General features: G+C 44.2%; 1 long non-coding RNA gene across 1 annotated transcript; it reads left to right on the top strand.

Annotated features, from left to right (window-relative positions):
- The first annotated feature begins 936 nt into the window (after positions 1-936).
- LOC141656798 (uncharacterized) lies at positions 937-1,959 on the top strand. Its single transcript, XR_012548567.1, has 2 exons — positions 937-989; positions 1,136-1,959. It is a non-coding gene; the product is annotated as an uncharacterized LOC141656798 (long non-coding RNA).
- Positions 1,960-19,525: the final 17,566 nt, after the last annotated feature.

Here is a 19,525-nt window from a genome sequence, read left to right as displayed (position 1 = left end):
AAATATTTATGGGAGGGTAATGTGCTCATCCTCATTACTTATTGTCCACTTATCAATCAATAATAATACCCACAAATTATTCAAAATATATCTTCATTATCTTCTGAGTTATCTATTCATATCTTTTTGTATATTTTAATAATTCATATCTATATAACTTTTCGTAATTCGCTTGTACACAATCTCCATTAATGATTGTTTGTTGCGGCTAGGTTTAGGTCTCTTAGGCTCTTAGCTTTGTTAGTCAAGCTTGTATAAATAATGTTGTCATGTACAATTTTTTTTTTCAAAAATAATCATTGCATTTCATTAGAAAAGAAAATACATATGCAAAACTATCACACTATGAAACAAAACAAAATATATCCTGTTAAAAAGAGGATTAAACCGAGCTGTATGGGACAACTAGGAACATAGATGAATTATTAGCCTATGTTGATCTTTCTGTTTAGTTTTCATGAATATTCAAATTAATAGCCACCAGCTAGCTATATGATTTTCCTTTGGACAACAATTTTGCTTTCATGCATGTTCAATGTATTATATATTCAGTTCTTATTGATTCCCTGTTCTATCACAAATAAATAGTCTCCTAATCTTTCCGTGGTCTTTGTGCCAATTTCAAGATTAGCAAATGATCGAGATGGAGGGATTACCACGGTTAATGATTACACAACTTTCTGTATTGTACTTACAAAAGTATGTAGAAAATAAGTGTTAGCTATTTAACTTGAGTCCCCATTTTTTTACGATTATCATAAGGTAGTCTCTTTAGTCAAAGAAAAGAAATGAAGAATATGATTCTTGTTTAAAGGAGGTGATGGAAAATTCTTACGCTATGGTGTAAATTAGAATAATGAATCTACTTTTTTTATATCTGTTATTGAGCATAGATGTTTTCGAATACTATATAAATAGCTTACGTAGTAGTATGGTTGGGGCAAGCAAGACGCAACGTTGAAATTATTAACATCTTTACAAATTTCAAGGTATGAAGACTTTTGGTGCATGAAACTAATTATTGTTGGTGTTATTTTTTAAATAAATTACATGCTATTTGATTTTGTTTTATTACTTTCATTGTTTTGAATGAAACTAAGTGATTAAGATTCTTGTGTAATATGTACCATTAAAGCTCGATATGGCTACGATGCAAGAACAAAATGTTGCGGTTTGCGAGAAGACAGTTAAGCAGCCACAAAATGGTACCCAAGCCACCATGAATAACCAGACCCATTTTGTTATGACCTTAGCTAGATCTCATAACTGGTCAGGCGCTCCGGTTGGCACTTTTCCGGAGAAGATTTTTCCCAATAACAGTGCCATATTTACCCACTTGAAGGGAAACTTTTTTGGTTCCAAAGCGGCAGTGGTGTATAATGGGAAAAATGCATCAGGAGGGGACTGTTCGTGGGTTTTGGCATGGCATGCACCCGCAGATAACACATCACCTCAGACTCCTAACAGGGTAAATATGAATCATTCTAAACACACGCACGTAATTATATTGGCGATGATAAGTTGATTAATCATTTTATTAGGTTGCAATTTATTTTCCTCGGATCACTTTGATTTTTTTTTACTTGGTTTAAACGCAGGTGTATGTTGTATGTGGCGCAAAACAAGTCATTGCCAATCTGACCTTTGATCAAATTCAGCAAAAGTTGGACACTGCATTAACTTTTGACACTTCCACCGACGCGGCTACCAAGACACGTGTTGACGGCAACATCAGTGACACAGTCCCAGACATTGCTACTCTTATCGCAGACTTTAAACTTATCCAGTAAAGTCATGGACCATAGTTGTCCATATATATAAAGTATTGTAATAATAAAGGGTCGAAAAATTACCGTGTAATCTATGCCTTCATGTTTGCTTCCGGTGCATGTACACTGGTTGCTAATACTATTACCTATTAAGAAGGTTAAATAAATCAGTAAACTTCATTTTAGTCTATTTACATTGTCAAATTTGCGAGCCTAGTTACTTGTACAAGAACGCTTGAGGATGAGTTTGCGATATTGAAGCCAACACTCGTTTATAGCCTTAAACTAATTGATTGGCTTTCAATAATGACCCCCTTTGAGACTACAAGTATAGAAATTTGTGGCCTACTAATAATTTTTTCGTAGAAAAAAAAACAATTTCCGCAATTTTTCATTTATTCATATTCTCAACAATTATAGTGTTTCAAACCACAATATATGAATAAGAGCATGCACCCGTGGGACAAATAGTAGCTAGGGCCGAAATTTATCATCAATTTCGTTTAATGTTTTACCAATCTTCCTCCATAGAGACATAACTATTGATGTAGTGTTCCATGTAACAAACTTCAATGAACAATATTAATATCAGTATATTTCTACAACGTCTGTTTAAGTGATGTTGTTTAAAAGAGCATATAACTAAGTCATGTGTAACTTTCTCTCACTACAATCTAGTGAGAGCCTTTTCTCTCCACTGAGAGTTCCAAAAAAGTAAAATCAACACACTTTACAAAATACAAAAACAATTAAAAAATCCGCCGTTTTAACTTCTTTCTTCTTTCTCTTTCAACTTCTTCTAGACAGTGGATAAACAATCATTTGCATGCAAGCAAAAGTTCTGTTTTGGAGTGTTCTTCTCCAACAACTGTCAACTTTGGCCAATCAAATGAGCTTCCTTTAGCTGGTTCTAAGATTTTATAATCTTTTGGGTGTTCTTTCTTCTTCTACAAACCCTAATATAGTCTACTATAAATTATTACTTCCTCTAATTCCTACTTCATAACTTCTTCATCTTTTTATAATCTCACTATTTTAGTTTCTTTGTTTATCTTAATAGTTTGCTATGAGTAATCCACCACATCAATCTCTTTTTAGGCAGGATCCTCATATTCCTGTTGAGGAGCCTGGTGAGTTTGATCTTGCATGGCGTTTTCCAAGATCAGGTCCTGTGGTTGCTATGAATCCGGATGCTTTGGGTGACTCTTTTGCGTTCTGGAACAAATGTTTGCTTGGTTACTTTGTGGATTATCGCATGTTCTCATATACAGCTCTTACTAGATATATTGAGAGGCACTGGGCTTTACGAGGTTATGTTGCTGTACACCAAATGGATGACATTTATGCTATTTTCTGTAGTAATGATGAGGATAGGGCTGATCTTCTGGATAAGAGTATTATTGTCTTCAAGGATGCTATTATGGTCCTCTCTCGTTGGTTTCCTGAAATTGTTCCTCGAACAGTTCGCTTTCCTGTTGCAGGTCTCTGGGTTAGGGTATGTGGTCTCCCTTTCGAGTATCTTAACATGCATGTGGGTAATGTGGCGGGTCAACTTTTTGGCCGTCAATATGCTGTTGAACCTTTTGAGTTCATCCCTACGAATGATTTTATCCGTATAAGGGTTTGTGTTTTTTTAAATGATTCTCTCGTTCCTGGGTTCTTTTTGGCATGTAATGATGGTTTCCTGATTTGGATACAGTTTCGTTATGAAGAGGTGTTTAAGTATTGTACTAGGTGTGGGAGAGTTGGACACGAATATTCTAGATGCCGAGAAAATGTGTTTAATATTCGTTCTTCTGTGAATAGGGCTTTGGAGTCTGTTATTAACAAGGGTTTTATGGTATTCCAAACAAATAAGGATTATTCCATGTTCAATTTGGATTTGTGTGCATTACCTAGTACTACTAAATATACAACTTCAAGGGTTAAATTGGGAAATAATGCTGGTCGTCCTGTTCCTGCGGATTCTGATCCGGAACGTGTGGTCCATTTTGATCTTGGTATTACCGCTGGTGGTAGAATCAGGCTTGGGGATAGGTTTGAGATGAATCATCAGCCTTTTTCTGCACCCGTGGTATTCCCAAATGGATCAACTGTTCCTGCTAAAAATAATCATCAGAATTTTTATGGGGAAGCAAGTAATATTCCACCGGTTGATGTGGGGTTGGATGTTCAACCAATTCAAACTAATGCACCTGAGATTGTTCTGTCACAGAGTGTTGTTCCTCCTCTGGAAGTCCCTGTTGTTGGTAATGTTGTATCATCTCAACAGGCTGGGTCTGATACTTTGCATAGGGAGGGGTCCTCTTTTGTCAATCCTTTGAATCAGGAGGTTATGCCTACTATGGATAGGCCAAATAACCCAATGCATGTTAGTTTGGGCTCCACTGCTCAGGGTCTTACTCATAATTTATCTTCTTCTTTGCATGCTGAAGGATCTGGGGTAAATACAGATGTTGACATGGGTATTGCTGATGTTCCAAATGGTCCAACTCATGGGGTTGGTCTGGGTATTGGTAATTTGTCTGGAATGCCTGACATGCAGGCGGATCCTTATATTCAATATGTGCAGAATGCGGATGATATGGGTGATGAACTGGTTGACCACGACTATGAAACGCAGGAATCTATTTTTAATAGATTGGAGGGCAATAGGAATAGAGCAAGAAATTATGATGATGCTAATGGCTATAATCAGGCTTTTGAAATACCGGCAGATCTTCCTATTGTCTATCAGGATCCTCCTGTTGACAGTAATGAACAAAATTTTTATCAGGGTGAGCTTACTCCATATTTTTCGTCTCCAGAGGTCTTTTTATCTCCACGTGGGGTTCTTAGTCAGTTGGGAAGCTCTACGGATTCTGACTCTGATGTTCAACAATCTGAAATTAACACTGGAAATGTTCCTATTGAGGATTTGAATGTCTTACTTTCTCTGAATATTGTATCGTCTGAGGAGGATCATTCAATGGGTTTGGGAGATGGGGAAACAGGTTGTGGTAATGATGTTTTACAAAGGAATATGAATAATGTGCCAGTTGCTGAGGTTATGGGGCAGGCTGTCCCATGGTGTCCTGTCAAAAGCAATTTCCATTCTGATTTATGGAAGTTAGTGGAGTCTGGTATGAAGAAGGAGGATGATGCGTCTCCTGATCATGGAGAAAGTGTGTCTAGTTGCAAGCGAAAGGCAATGACTGATCCTGATTTGATCCTGGTTCCCGAGGAAGTTCTGGGGTCCAAAGCTGAGGCACAAAAGTTTCTTGATGGATTGGGAAAGAGGTGGAAGGGGATGGAGGATGGTTGTGTGCATGATGGGTACGAGGCTGAGTCTAAGCTTTATATTTCTTCTGGGGATCCAGAAACCCCTAAGGGTTTAGCATCTATTTGTGGCAATGAAGTAATGGCAAACTTGGCAGATGGACGCGTTTGTACCAGGGGTTCTTTTCGTATGTATGTTGCGGATATGGAAGTGGATTCTACATCATCGAGTTCGGGTGACATGGGTGTTGCGGGGGTTGACCTTTCTCAACCTCCTTTGGAGTCATGAAGGGTTTGTGTTGGAATTGTCGGGGTCTTAATGATTCGCTCGCCCCTTCAATTCCTAAAGCTAGAGCGATCCTATCCTCTACATATTTTGATTTTATTTTTCTTTCCGAAACTAAGTGTAATGTTAGTCAAGTAGATCCTATGTTTCGCTCTCTTGGTTTTTGTTTTAGTATGGGTGTAGATGCCCTAGGTTCAAAGGGGGGCTTATGGTTAGGTTTCAAGGATGCTGCCTTATTTAGTTGTGTTTACTTGTGTCAAAATTTCATCCTAGTGAAAGTTAATCAATGTAGTGCTCGTTCTTGGTATTTGTGTTTAGTCTATGGAGAATCAAAAACACACAAAAGACGAGGGGTTTGGGATGAGCTAACGACATGGCTAAATACAATCTCAGATCCGTTTCTACTTCTAGGTGATTTTAATTAAATTGAGTATCAAACTGACAAATAGGGTGGAAGAGTTGGAGTGATTGATGGGGTTAATTGCTTTCGGGAGTGGAAGGCTTTGCATGGCCTCCTGGATATTCCTTTCAAGGGTCCTAAGTTTACTTGGTGTAATAACAGGGATAATGGGGCAAAGATTTATGAACGTCTTGATAAGGGCTATGGGTCTCATGACTAGTATGATCTATTTCCTAACACGAGTATTCTTCATTTACCTATTCAAATCTCCGATCATGCTCCAATTGTTATTGATACTAATTTAATATTGGATAATGGAAAACGACCATATAAAATTGAGGCGTGGAATTTCAATTATGCTGAATGTATGTCTTTAATCCATTCTACATGGAGACGTAGGCAGTGGGGTTCCCCTATTTTTGCCTTGCTTAGGAAGTTGATAACTACTAAGTTAGCTATGAAAAAATGGTCACTTAATAAGAGAAAGGAATGGTGTGGTCTTTGGACCAATTTCGATAAGGACCTTTCACAGGCTATGTCTTAATCGGTGGATTCGGGGGATCATTCTTCCTTTGATTGTATTAGAAGTGAGGTTGTTGAATATTCTAAAAATATGGCCGCTTATTGGAGACAACGTGCTAAATTAAATTGGGCTACGGATGGAGATACTTGTTCCAAATACTTTTTCAACTGGGTTAAAACTAGGGCCGGTAGGAATTTTATTATGGGCATTAAGTCTTCTGATGCTGAATGGCTGTTTGAGCATAATGAAATTGAGGAGGCTTTTGTTGATCATTATCGACATATATATAAAGTTGATGTATGTAATACCGACTTTGATTCTTAAATGGCTGAACATGAAAGTTTCTTCAATATTAACTGATGGGGCATATTCTGCACCCGTTGACCAGGTCAACATATTGACCAAGGTCAGAGCTAAAAGACAACAAGTCAAGAGAAAAACGGCCTAACCGACAAAGCCTGTCGGCCTGTCACTTGGGTCTCGGCTCGGCAACTAGCCGGCCGAGAGGCATATCCGTGTACTCGCATCCAGTCCCCTCGGCATGGAGTCAACCAGGCCTGCCGGTCTGTCATGGGTCCCTCGGCCGAGGGTAAGACAGTCTTTCCACCTGCTACGCCACTTGGCCACTACGCGACAAAAGGTGAAAGTCTATAAATACTCCACATCTCTCATTGAGAAATAAAACTGGAAAATCTGGTATCAAACTCCCTTATCTCTCTACAATATACTTTGCCAAGTTAAACATACAACTTATCTCTCTAAGTTTACTAACTTGAGCGTCGGAGTGAGTACGCTCGGCCCCAAGCCGAGCCCTCAGTTTGTTCATCTTTACAGGAAAGAGTAAAAGGAAGAGACGAGCAACGACATCATTCTACAAGCTCAAGTGGTCACAATCCTGCTCCGGAATTACACCCGGAACAATTGGCGCCGTCTGTGGGGATAACGTACTAAAAGCTAGTCACCTACATTACTAAAAAAAAAAAAAAAAAAAAACCATTCAGCGAGCTAAGAAGATGTCAAAGCAAGAAGAAACTGTGAGTGAAGGAACTGCATTCTTCCAGGATGACACGTTCCGTAATTCTGAGATCGGGCAGTCCCCCACCGGCCGAGTCACTGACACGGCGCTCGGGATGCCGAAAGAGCCAGAAACACCGCTGCCTACCGACCAAGTCACTGTCATGGGACATGTGGTCGATGCAGCCAAATTAAAGCTATTCCTGGACCTGATGGGTAGTACGCCGGTTACCCCTGTCACGACGACGGGGACGGCAGCGCATCCACAGGTGTCCAGGGCCCATAGAGTGACCCCGAACAACTTGTCCGGAGGGTTACACGAAGCTGGGCGTGCTAGAACGCCAGCAGAGCCCGTGGTGCCAGTGGCAGACTTGAGTCCTTCCCCCACTCGCGGGAAAACAGCGTCGCCGCGGCAACAACGAGGCCAGCCCCGAAGGAATGAAAGAAGTCCGACTCACCAAAGTCAGACAAGAAGCCCTTCCCACCAGAGGGAGATAAGCCGGACTAAGGTTGCGAGAAGCCGATCGCCGCGTGTCATTCGACACGTGGTCAGACAGCCCCTCAGTACCTATGTCTTAGAGATCCCCGTGCCGACTAAGCTAAAGCTGCCGCCCTTGTCATACAAAGGGGATAGCGACCCGACCGACCATGCCGAGGCTTTCGAGTCGTACATGTCGGTATGGGAGCAGCCTGATGAGGTGTGGTGCCGAGTCTTCCCAACGACCCTGCATGGGATGGCTCAGAATTGGTATAAGGGGCTACCTAATGGCTCGGTATACTGTTATGCCGACCTGAGAGACAATTTCATAGCCCAGTATGCTTGCAACAAGAGAAGGGCCGTGGAAACATCAGATCTCCTAACTATCCGACAGGGGGAGGACGAGTCCCTCCGAAGCTACGTGAAAAGATTCGACGCTAAGGTTTAGCAGATCCGTGAGCTGAACACCGAACTGGCGGCCTTCGCGCTGATGAAAGGCCTCCCGAAAGGCGAGTTCAAAACCGAGCTGATCAAGTGCGAAGACCTCAACTTAGACTCCGCCAGAAAGATGGCCGACCGAGCCGTAAAGGTGGAAGACTATCACAAAACCTGGGTAGGCCACAGTGAAGCTGGGCACCCAGAGAGGAAGAGCCGCCGGGACAACATAGATGAAGGTCGCCGTGACGGGAATAGGTCACGGCCTGAGAGATATAATAGGAAACAGCACTCGGCGGGCGCCGGGGGGAGTTCGGGACCATACTACCAGAAGCGGTACAGTAGTCTCACCCCCCTGGTCGCCACTCCAGCCGAGGTCTTTACCCTAAGCAAGAATGATGGACAGAAGTGGGCAAGGCCCCCCAAGGCGAGGGGGGACGGTGACACAAGCCGATTTGCGTGTACCACGCCACACCGCCATAAAATCGACAACCGTCGACATCTAAGGAACGCCATCGAAGAGCTAATCCGAAAGGGGGGCCTCAGCAAGTATGTAGCTGGAGGCCCAGGAACAAGCGCCGACGGGGCGAATAGAAAATTAGTTTTCCAACGGATGGGAGTAATCCAGGTTGTCATCGGGGGAAACGAGACGGTGGGTCAGCTAATGGACACAAACGGCACCTAAATGAGTTATACCAAGCCATCAACTTTGTGCCTAAAACAGCGATCCTCGCTTCCACCATCCCCAATATAACCATTGGAAAGAAGGACTACGAGGGAGTCGTCGCCCCGTACAGCGACCCGCTTGTAGTCCACCTGGATATAGCTAACCACTTGGTCAAAAGGTGCCTGATTGACACAGGCGCCTACACGAACATCATGTTCAGGGAGTGCTTTCTTAATCTCGGTCTGAAGATTGGAGACCTGAGCCCCTGCAATAACCCGCTTGTGAGTCTGGTGACGACCGCCCGTCTCCCTATGCTTGTTGCCGCTCGCCACCGGCAGCAGCAGCAGCATCACCATCGGTGGACGGCCCAGAGGACGACTTGGCAGCTTCACGTGCCTTTGCCTTCTCGGCCTCCTCTCTAGCCTCCTTCACCTTAGCATCATGGGCCGCCTTGGCGCAGCCTTCCGAGCAGCCTTCGCCTCGGCCGTGGCCTTGGCCTCCTCGGCCCGCCTTCTCATCCGAAGTTTGTCAAAATCTTGCCACGGAAAAGTGCCTTCAGGAAGGAGCTCCTTAATCGCATCCCTTGTAGCATCTTCAGCTTGGTCCCGGTACCGGGCACACATTTCAGGGATGATGACGGTTTTCAGCAGCTCAATATCCTTCTCCCTCTGAGCAAGGATAGCCTTTGTGCCCTTATGTTCCTTCGCCTCGGCCAAATGCAGGGTCTTCCATCTTTCCCTCTGCTCAACCATGGTCTTATAACCGCCCTCAAGTTTGTTTCTCTCCTCCCGCAACTTAGCGGCATCAGCCAACGCGGACTCAACCTTAGCTCTTTCGGCCAAGACCTTAGCTCTCTCGGCCAGGACCACCTTCTCAGCGTCCTCCTTAAGCTTTCGCTCAGCGAGGAAGTCCTGCTTTGCCTTCTCGGCCACCTCCCTAGCTTGAGCCACGAGCTTTTCTTGCTCGATAAGATGAGTGCCGGCAACGTCATCCCACTTCACCAGCCTTTTTGCCAACCTCATGCCGTCCTCCCTGAGCTGAACGAAGGAAGCCTTCTTGGACGAGGTGTCGGCGTCGACATTTTTGTCGCCCATCTGCATAGGCTGCTTCTCCAATTGCCGTTCGGTGAAAGCAATAGCTGGCGACGGCTGATCTAGAAAAAACCCAGACAAAGCGTCCATGTCAACATTCATCGACATATCAGAAAGCCTGTCATCAGGAATGCATAAGGAACCTGCTAAATCCGAGCCATGGGTTAGATCCGTACCAGTCCTAGCCTTCTTGGATAGAGGGCCGGCTGACCTCTTCTCTTTCCCTGCCTCGGTACCAGCAGCAGCAGGCGTTGTTTCTTTCCTCTTGTGTGAAGGAGGAGGACCCTCCAGAACGGTGAGGTCCTCGTCAACATTGACGACCTCCTTATCTTTTTGGACTATGGGGATTGGAGATCGAGTTGGAATTGACGTCGTAGCCGCCGAAGACGTTGCTTTTGGTCTCCGGCGCGGCACGTTACCGCCAATCTCTGCTTGAGTCGCCCCCACGTCCATTACTTTCAACGCCTGCTCCATGAGTTCGTGCGGGGCCTACTTGCGATCACGCGACGCGGCCTTAGGGTGCAGTTCAACAACTCTCCTGTCCTGGTCAAGTCCCAACTTGCTTAGGATGGAGACAGAGAGATCCCGGCCAAATCGATCTGCAAAGAAACAAAGCAGGAGTTAAGCGAAAAAAGTAAACCGAGACTCAAATATCGAAGCATAAAAGCAAAGGGGGGCCTCATACCGACCCCACTCACCCTGGCTGAGGGCCGGTATGAGGCCGACGTGACAAAGCGGCTCGTCTTGAAGGACGATCTGCGTCGGAGGCATCCATCCCTTCGGCGTGCCATCCCTCTCAGCCTCGAACATGCTCATTGCCCGCACTTCGTCGTCATTAAGATAAACCTTCTTGGCGTCCATCTTAATCTTATTACGGGAGACATATCTTTCATGCTCCCCCGACTCTCAACAAGAAATTGACGCGGCGGAAGGACCGGCATGGATAGTCCTCCCGGAACCTCGACATATACCCACCGCCCCTTCCGGTCTTTGCGGGATGTCGGCTTGAGACGGTCACGTAACCCGGCTCGGTCTGCACACTGTACCACCCCATGACGCCTTGGGTAGACAGCCGAAGATGGTGGAGCCGGCGGAAAAGGTTCACCGTTGGGGCCTCCCCCTTAAAGAGACAAAGCCATACGAAGCCAATAATCGTCCTAATGGCCAACGGGTGCAGTTGTGCAACGGCGACATTCATGGCTTTGATTATGGCTGAGACGTGTTCATTAAGAGGAAAACGGAGCCCATACTCCAGATGTCTAATATACACGCCTATACAACCTTCGGGAGGGCAACAGACTGCCTGATCACCCACAGGGACAATAATTCTATACCCCTTGCCGAAGTTGTAGTGGTCTTCGAAAAGTTCAGGCCCGGAGGCACGAGCGAACTTGTTCGTCCAAACGAGATCAGGTTTAATCGAGCAGGCTTCGTCGTGCCACAAGTAATGCGGCCTCTCTGAATCAGATTGGGTCTCTTCCTCCTCATCATCATCGAAATCCTCGAGATATTTCTCGTCGATTTCAGGAGAAGACGACTTGCGACCCCCGAACCCTACCGGGGAGGCAACCAGTGGCTCCTATTCAGGGGGATGCGGCGGTTCGTCCCCCGGGGTTGAGGTACTAGGCGGAGCGTCAGCAGCAGACATGGTGGTAATGAATACTTAACAAATAAAAGTTGGGGAAGAATTTGTTTTTACCTTGAAAGAAAGTGTTACGCCGAGTAACGCTTCGAAAATTAGAGAGAGAAAACTCTTCGAAAACTAGAGAGAGAAAATTTTTTCTTGAAAAAGGAATTTGCGCAGCAAAATGAGGGGCATACTGCTCTATTTATAGAGCAAAGCCCATTCAGTGGACCAATCAGAGCAAAGCCCATGAAGCGTCCACCAATCAATGCCAGGCCACGTGTCAAGCATGTAGCCGCAGAATGTCAATCGACATACAGTGACCCATCTTCTTCGACACGCTCCTTGGTATCTACTTGCCAACGGCCAGGTGATCAACCAAGCTTGGCGGACCGGCCGGGGCAATCAAAAGCACACTGCACTCCCAACCTTGGTCTCGGCCAGCGCCATTTTCTTTTCCACATTCGATGTCCATTACACAACAATGTGGAGGGGGGATATGGTACGGCCTGAACAGGACCAAGCCGAGGAAGAAGTTCGACATGCGCAGAATACGCTCAACTGTAGACACCTCGTTTCTGCACCCCTCGCAAACCACCCGGTGATGATTGGGCCGCATGTTTGATTCGCGGAACGATTAGTGACAGTTCGTAAGATTATCGTCAAGTGATTGCTCAAAAATTAATGTCAACCTCTTAGTTGTCATCTACGTGCCGATACGGTCGTTTTGGCGATAATTAGAGTACATTCGAGTCCGGTCAAAAACCGTCTCCATTTTCTCGATAGTTGTTAAATCCCGAGTCTGAATGTTCTGAATGTTCCGGATATTTCTATTCCATATTTATCAAATTTTATCTTTTGGCAAACAATATCCCGTAATATTCAAAAGATAATCGAATTAAATCCGTCCTACCATAACTTAAACACGGAAATCTTTCTTCAAAGAGGAAAACCTCCTGGGAACAGACGCAAAGAGTCTTTGCGCCTCTTCCAAGAGACGCAGTGGCTGCTGCGCCTCTTCCCAGGCCCTTCTTTGCATGATTTACGTATCTTTTTCATATCTTTCCGAGATTCACTTCCAAAGAGTCTCCGAAACCCTATTCCTTCACGTGATTAGTATAAATAGGAGCTTTCGTTCCTCATATTTCTCACGCGAGTGTCCGCCCTTCTCTTCTCCCTTGGCATTCTAGACTTCGTTCTTACTAATTGGCGCCTACGTGCTTGGACTTCCGACCACGTAAGCTCGGATCTTTCCGGGTACCAGCCTCTCCGTTGCATGACCGACCAATTTGACCACTACACTCAATCAATCTAATTAATCAATCGTTTTCCTCTTACGAGGACACTCTTTTCTTGCATTCGCGTCGAGCATCACTAATCGATCTTCTTAGTTCTTCTCGTTCCGTCAACATGTAAGTCTGAGGGTGTATATTCCTTTTATTTATTGTATTTTAATTATTGTATAACAATTGTAAGGTTTATGTCGGAAACACCATTAAAATCGATTTCTAAAACCGTCTTTAAAACCTGTTTTTGCGGATTTCCAGTAGACAGACGTCGAGAGAAGACGCAGCAACTGCTGCGCCTCTTCGAAGGAGCGCGGCACCTGCTGCGCCTCTTCGTGAGGCTGCCGCAGTTCCTGCTTCTTTTCTTCTTCCTCCGTCCTCTGTAATTCGTACCAAAATTATTCCTTTTGTTTTGTTCTTTAATTCTTCATCACGGTAATTTATAAATCATATGTATGTTGTATATAATTCATCGTTCATGCTTAATTAATCCTCAAGTCCGACTTAAATCCCTTATAATTCATATTTGCGGTTTTTTCGTCATTAAATTCAAGTTTCGGGTTTCAGAGGTTCAATTCGTTCATATTGAGTTTCTGGGATTCGTTGTTGATAAATTTGCATCTGTTTATTTATTGTTCATCACTAATTCGTCATCAATTCATCATGTTTAGTTTAATCAATTAATTCGTTCAGTTAGTTTAATCATTAATTAACATCGACCCTTCACATAATTAATCCGTTTAATTCCGTCTCATCCATGTTTTACTGTTTTATGACCATATTCATATGTAAATAATTCATTAATCACTTTCACCCGAGTCAATTATCAAATCAATCCTTAAAATTAACAAATAACATTAACGGTTTTGCGCTTCGCTTCACACGCCTGAACTCACCCTTGAAAGACGCAAAGAATCGCCGCGCCTCTTCCAAAGGGCGCAGTGCCTGCTGCGCCTGTTCCAGGGTGAATTCTGTCCCTGAACTCCTTTTCTGCCTTGACCTAGTTTGTTTAGATTACGTATTAATTAACTAATATCCGTATTATCACGCTAATTCCTGTCCGTAATTTTATTCTTTTATTCGTTTTCTCAAACATCCGTTTTAAAGGTATTTTCGACATAAATCGCCTATCCAATGTAATTAATGTAATTTTTATTATTGCACTTATATTTATTGTATTTCTTTTATCATTTGTATGCTTTCACACGTAATAAGCATTAAATCCTACTTCGACCCAATTGTATGCTAATTAACTGTCAACCGACTTAGTTAAATCTTCACATGCTAGGATTAATTTAATGGATGTTGCATTGCATGCATATAACCGACGATATATCGAGTGCGAATAAATTCCCTAATCATTAGTAGAGGCCGCTATCGAGGCGGGCGGGATTAGGTGTTCGATCAAAAGAGCTTCCTAATACGTACCCTCACCCCTTACTCCAGATCTCCGTGAGCACCCGTGTTCATTGGCATCCACGAGAGTCATTCTAGACATAGAATGCTAAGGGTAACGATTGCTTAGTGTTCATGTCACTACTTTGTGTCTTGACATGACATGAGGTATTCGAACGGTTCCAATTTCCCATAAAAATTGGTGGCGACTCCATACGAAATGCAAACGCTTGTTTTCGAGCCCCTTCATCCAAGCGCCCCCGTGGGCGGCCCGCTGTCCACAGTTTGGCGACTCCGCTGGGGATAATACACTTACGTGTAGCCAAGGGTGAAACTTGAACAAGGTTAGGGAATAAGTTTGTACAAGACAATTGTCGGTTTTCATAACTCGGTCTTCCTAGACCGTTTAATTCGGCCTTCCTAGGCCCAACCCAACCCATTCGACCAATCGTCCCGTCTAAACGGTCCTAATTCTTATTTGGGCCTAAGGATGGATAGCGATTGACGTCATCCATACCATGATGCTTACTCTTGTTTGTATCAAGGGCCTTCACTACTTGAGGAAATGGACTAGGAATCGGCCTTACTCTTGTTTGGCACGAGCCTCTCCACAGACTTCGGGTTTGATGGTTCGGTATGGCAACCCACCCTTTAAACCAAAACCCTTCTAAAAGCACTCAGCATCCCGTTATAATGCCTGTATAAATATGTAAACCTTACGTGATCACCATTTCAAAACAAATCATGACGAATTTTCAAAAAAAAAAAATCAAAACCCAAATTTCAATCAAGAATTTCGAAATAGGGCCTTTAATTAATACAAAATCCGGTCAAAACTCTGTCCGTTCGTCGTGTCAAAATTCGGGCCACAAGCCCATTTCAAACCTCACTTCGAGTCCACTCCTACAACTACACTACAGTTGACTAGGACGCACATTTTCAAAGACCTTGTCTTTCTTCAAAACTCACTCAACACAAGTGGCACACACCCACTTCACGAGTCAAAATCTTTCCTCTTTTAGCAAGTGTGATAGAAAGGTCGATCGTGTTTTGATTCGTCGCCGATCTCTTATCCAGTTTCCAAGATGCCCGGATCAAGTGATGATACGAACCTCCAGCAAATTCAAGAAAGTAATGATCGAATCCTAGCCGCGCTAGCCCAAATGCAAGTCACCCAAAACCAAACCTATGACCGCCTCGAGCTCATCGAAGGCCGTATCTTTGACGTAGAGGGAAGGTTGCCTCCCATTAAAGGTGAAGTACTACAATTTTCCGACGACGAGTCTAAGGATGAGAATCCAATCATAGGGACAACCGCAGCTGAGAAAAGACTCCAATACCTAGAGGAGCAATTGATGTACCTTAAGGGGGATGACATTTACAGGGAGAACAATCGTAAGTATGAAGCCGTCAATTCCAAATTGCCCACTAACTTTAGCATGACGGATATCCCTAAGTTTAAAGGACACGAGAACCCTTTGAACCACATCCGTGCCTTCAAGGATTACATGTCTATCAAAGGCATCAAACCCGAGATGTTCTTAAGGATCTTTCCTTCATCTCTCGACACCATCCCAAAGCAATGGTTCTACACTTTAGACCACAAAAAGGTCGCTACCTGGGAAGACGCCGCGATCGAATTCTCAAAGCAATACGCGGATAATGCCGAGATCCAAGTCAATATGCGCACTCTAGAGGTTCTTACCCAGAATGACAAGGAAGGATTCACCGACTTTCTAAGTAGGTGGAGGAAGACTAGTACTCAACTAGTAGAACGCCCGGATGAGGCCACTCTTGTGGAAAAGTTCGTGGATAATCTCAAGCCCATATCCAAGAAAACTAGCCCACCAAGGAAGTTCACAAACCTTGGGGATACATACTCCAATGCTCTAAAAAGGCTAGTGAAGCAAGGCAAACTCCAACCCATTGGACCTACTCCCGAACCCGAAAGGAAATCCAAATTCTGGGACGAAAATTCCTACTGTGAATACCATAGGGGCAAGGGGCACGACACAGAAAAATGCTACAAGTTGAAACACGTGCTTCAAGACATGATTGAAGATGGTCGACTTCCAATACCACCAGGAGGTAAGCCCAACAACACTCAGAATCCTCTTGGAGTTCTAGTGATTACAAGTGATGAATCTACCTTAGATTGCTCACATCTCATTTCTCCCACCGAAAATGAAATTCATGCAATTGAGAAAGAAAGACTCTACTCTACCATCTCCCCTACCATTTCCGACTTCATCGCATGGGCAAGGAGTGTAGATAGACAAGTGTGGGAACTAGAAAACATGGTAACAACCTTGCGCAATCCCAATGCAACACCTAAAAAGCGTGTACCATTGACCTTCCCTCAAAATGCCACTATGCAAGAAGTAGTCACCATGGTCGACAAGCTAGTCGATCAAATCATACAACTAGAAAGTGACATCATGAGGATGAGGGAACTAGCCGCAATCAATGGGGTTTGGGCCGATGACGATGAAGACGAATATCTCATTGAAAACTCCTTAGTCAAGGAAATAGTCCAAAATGGCGAAGACCAAGATGTGGATCACCTAACTCGCTCGGGTCGTCCATACCAAAGCACTACTCAAAACGGTCCAACCAACGTCATCACACCAAATGACAACGAAGATGACCCCACTGATCATTTGCTCAAGCAATTACAAAGAACCAAGGCTGATCTTTCAGTCTGGCAACTAGTGGCAAGCTCATTTCCACACCGCCAAGCTTTACTGCAAGCTTTGGCCAAATTGAATGTGGCACATAACTCTACTCCCGAAGATGTAGTCAACTTGGTCTTCCAAGAATCACCGAAGCTAAGTAATCCTATTACTTTTTCAGACGAAGACTTGCCACCTTTTGGCGCCAGTCACAACCTTGCTCTATACATCACCGTCATCTGTCTAAAGAAGAATGTGCTAATGACCTTGGTAGACGATGGCTCCGCGGTCAACGTCATACCCCTCAAAACGGCATACAAACTAGGCATGAAAGAGTCGGACTGGACCCCTACAAATCAAGGTGTACGTGCATATGACGGTACACGACGAAAAGTGGTAGGACTTGCTAACCTAACCATAGCAACGGGAAAAGGTCAACTTCCAAATAGTGGACATCGAAGCTTCATTCAACATACTTCTGGGAAGGCCTTGGATTCATGCTTCCAAAGCAGTAACATCCACCCTTCATCAAAAGATCAAGATCCCACTAAATGGCAAGGTTGTGACGATTACTTCGTCACCCATCAAGGCCATAATCGAGAAGCAATCAAACAATCAAGTCCTTGCGGATCCCATATACGAACTTGGGGGCTTCCAAAGTGTAAATGTCATAGAAAGTGAGTTGGCACCCTTATACTATAATCCCTACTCTAACTTGGTGGTCAACCACATACTCAAAAACCAGGGATACTTCCCTGGAATGCCTTTGAACCCAGTTCGGAAGAACACCTTCGCGCCATACAAGAAAGGCAACTCATCAAGAATACCACTTGGACTAGGGTCCAAACCCACAACAGAAGAAGTTCTCGAAATGCTCACCCAAGTCCAAAACCGCAAGTATGTAGGAGTCCAAATGAGGCCATATCTCCCTACCTTGAATGGATACTTCGTTCAAGAAGGAAGTTCGGAACTCTTTCATGGATTTCCCGAACCTTGGCATTACCTCGAGAAGAAGTTAGCCGGAATCGAGATCTTTCACGATTGCTACTTCATCCCTCCGAAACGGTTCCTACTCACAAAAAAACCCGTCAAGCACCTTGCTTAGACGAACAAGCTGTTAGCCTCCTATTTGGAGAGGACCGATTTGTTAGGGCCGCGCAGGATGAGATCATTACTACGATACTTCAAGACGATCGCTTCAACCCCACCGCCTTGATCACGGAAATCGACACAAAGTAGCAGAAAGGGTGGAGGAAATCAATCAAATGGACCAACAATCAAGGAAGACTCTTCAAGCTCACCACTGGAGAAGGAGAGATGTTCAAAGAAGAACCAGAAGACGACGAGTTCGAATCGGAGTCGGAGTCGGAGTCCGAGTCGAGTCAGAGGAGTCATTAGAGAGTCTACTCCCCCGTCATCCCCACTCCCTTCGTTTCTCCTAGCTTATTTTCAAGTAGTCACAGTAGTTCGGGAAATGCCCCAATTACTGTCCCTTTGCCGCCACTATCCATCGATCAGTTGGCTCATTTGTTTCAACTTTACTCAAATCTTAATATGAATAAATCAGGTTCTGCTTACTCTTCGCGTTATCTTGAGTGCAATTCTGTTTATGATGATACTGAGGACGACCAAAACCCAGACTTGACCGAAATACCTCCCTACGTAGCCAGAGAAATACTGCAAGAAGGGGAGGGGGGACCTGTAATTGAGGACACCGAACCCATCAATGTAGGAACTGAACTAGAACCCAAAGAACTTAGGATAGGGACTACCTTGAGCTCTACCGAACGGGCCGACTTCGTAGACCTCCTAAATGAATTCAAAGACGTTTTCGCTTGGTCCTACAAAGACATGCCAGGGATCGACAGGGATATCGCCGAACATAGGATTCCGATTAAGCCAGGTTTCAAACCTGTGAAACAAAAGCTTCGACGAATGAGAACAGAGTGGGCTCTAAAGATTAAGGAAGAAGTTGACAAGCAATTCAAAGCCGGGTTCATCAAAGTTTCCGAGTATTCTGACTGGGTAGCTAACATAGTACCCGTACCCAAAAAGGATGGGAGAATCCGAGTTTGTGTTGACTTTAGGGATTTGAACAAAGCAAGCCCAAAAGACGACTTCCCTCTACCTCACATTGACATATTGGTAGACAATCATCGTGCAGACCACGCATTACTATCCTTCATGGATGGATATGCGGGTTACAATCAAATCAAAATGGCCATGGAAGACATGCATAAGACCGCGTTCGTCACCCAATGGGGAACCTATTGCTATACAGTAATGCCATTCGGATTGATCAACGCCGGAGCTACATACCAACGCACCGCGACTACACTCCTACATGACATGATGCATAAAGAAGTCGAGGTATATGTGGATGACATGATCGTCAAATCCAAGGAAAGAGAGGGACATATCGCGAACCTTCGCAAGTTCTTCGCAAGGCTACGGAAGTACAACATGAGACTCAATCCTCAAAAATGCACATTTGGGGTAACATCTGGCAAACTCCTAGGATACGTCGTTAGCCAACGTGCCATAGAAATAGATCCTTCCAAAATCAAAGCTCTGATCGAAATGCCACAACCTCAAACAGAAAAAGAAGTCAGAGGATTCATGGGAAA

The sequence above is a fragment of the Silene latifolia genome, chromosome 5 (genome assembly GCF_048544455.1).
Source record: "Silene latifolia isolate original U9 population chromosome 5, ASM4854445v1, whole genome shotgun sequence".
Classification (NCBI taxonomy): domain Eukaryota; kingdom Viridiplantae; phylum Streptophyta; class Magnoliopsida; order Caryophyllales; family Caryophyllaceae; genus Silene; species Silene latifolia.
This window is presented reverse-complemented; position numbering and strand designations above follow the sequence as displayed.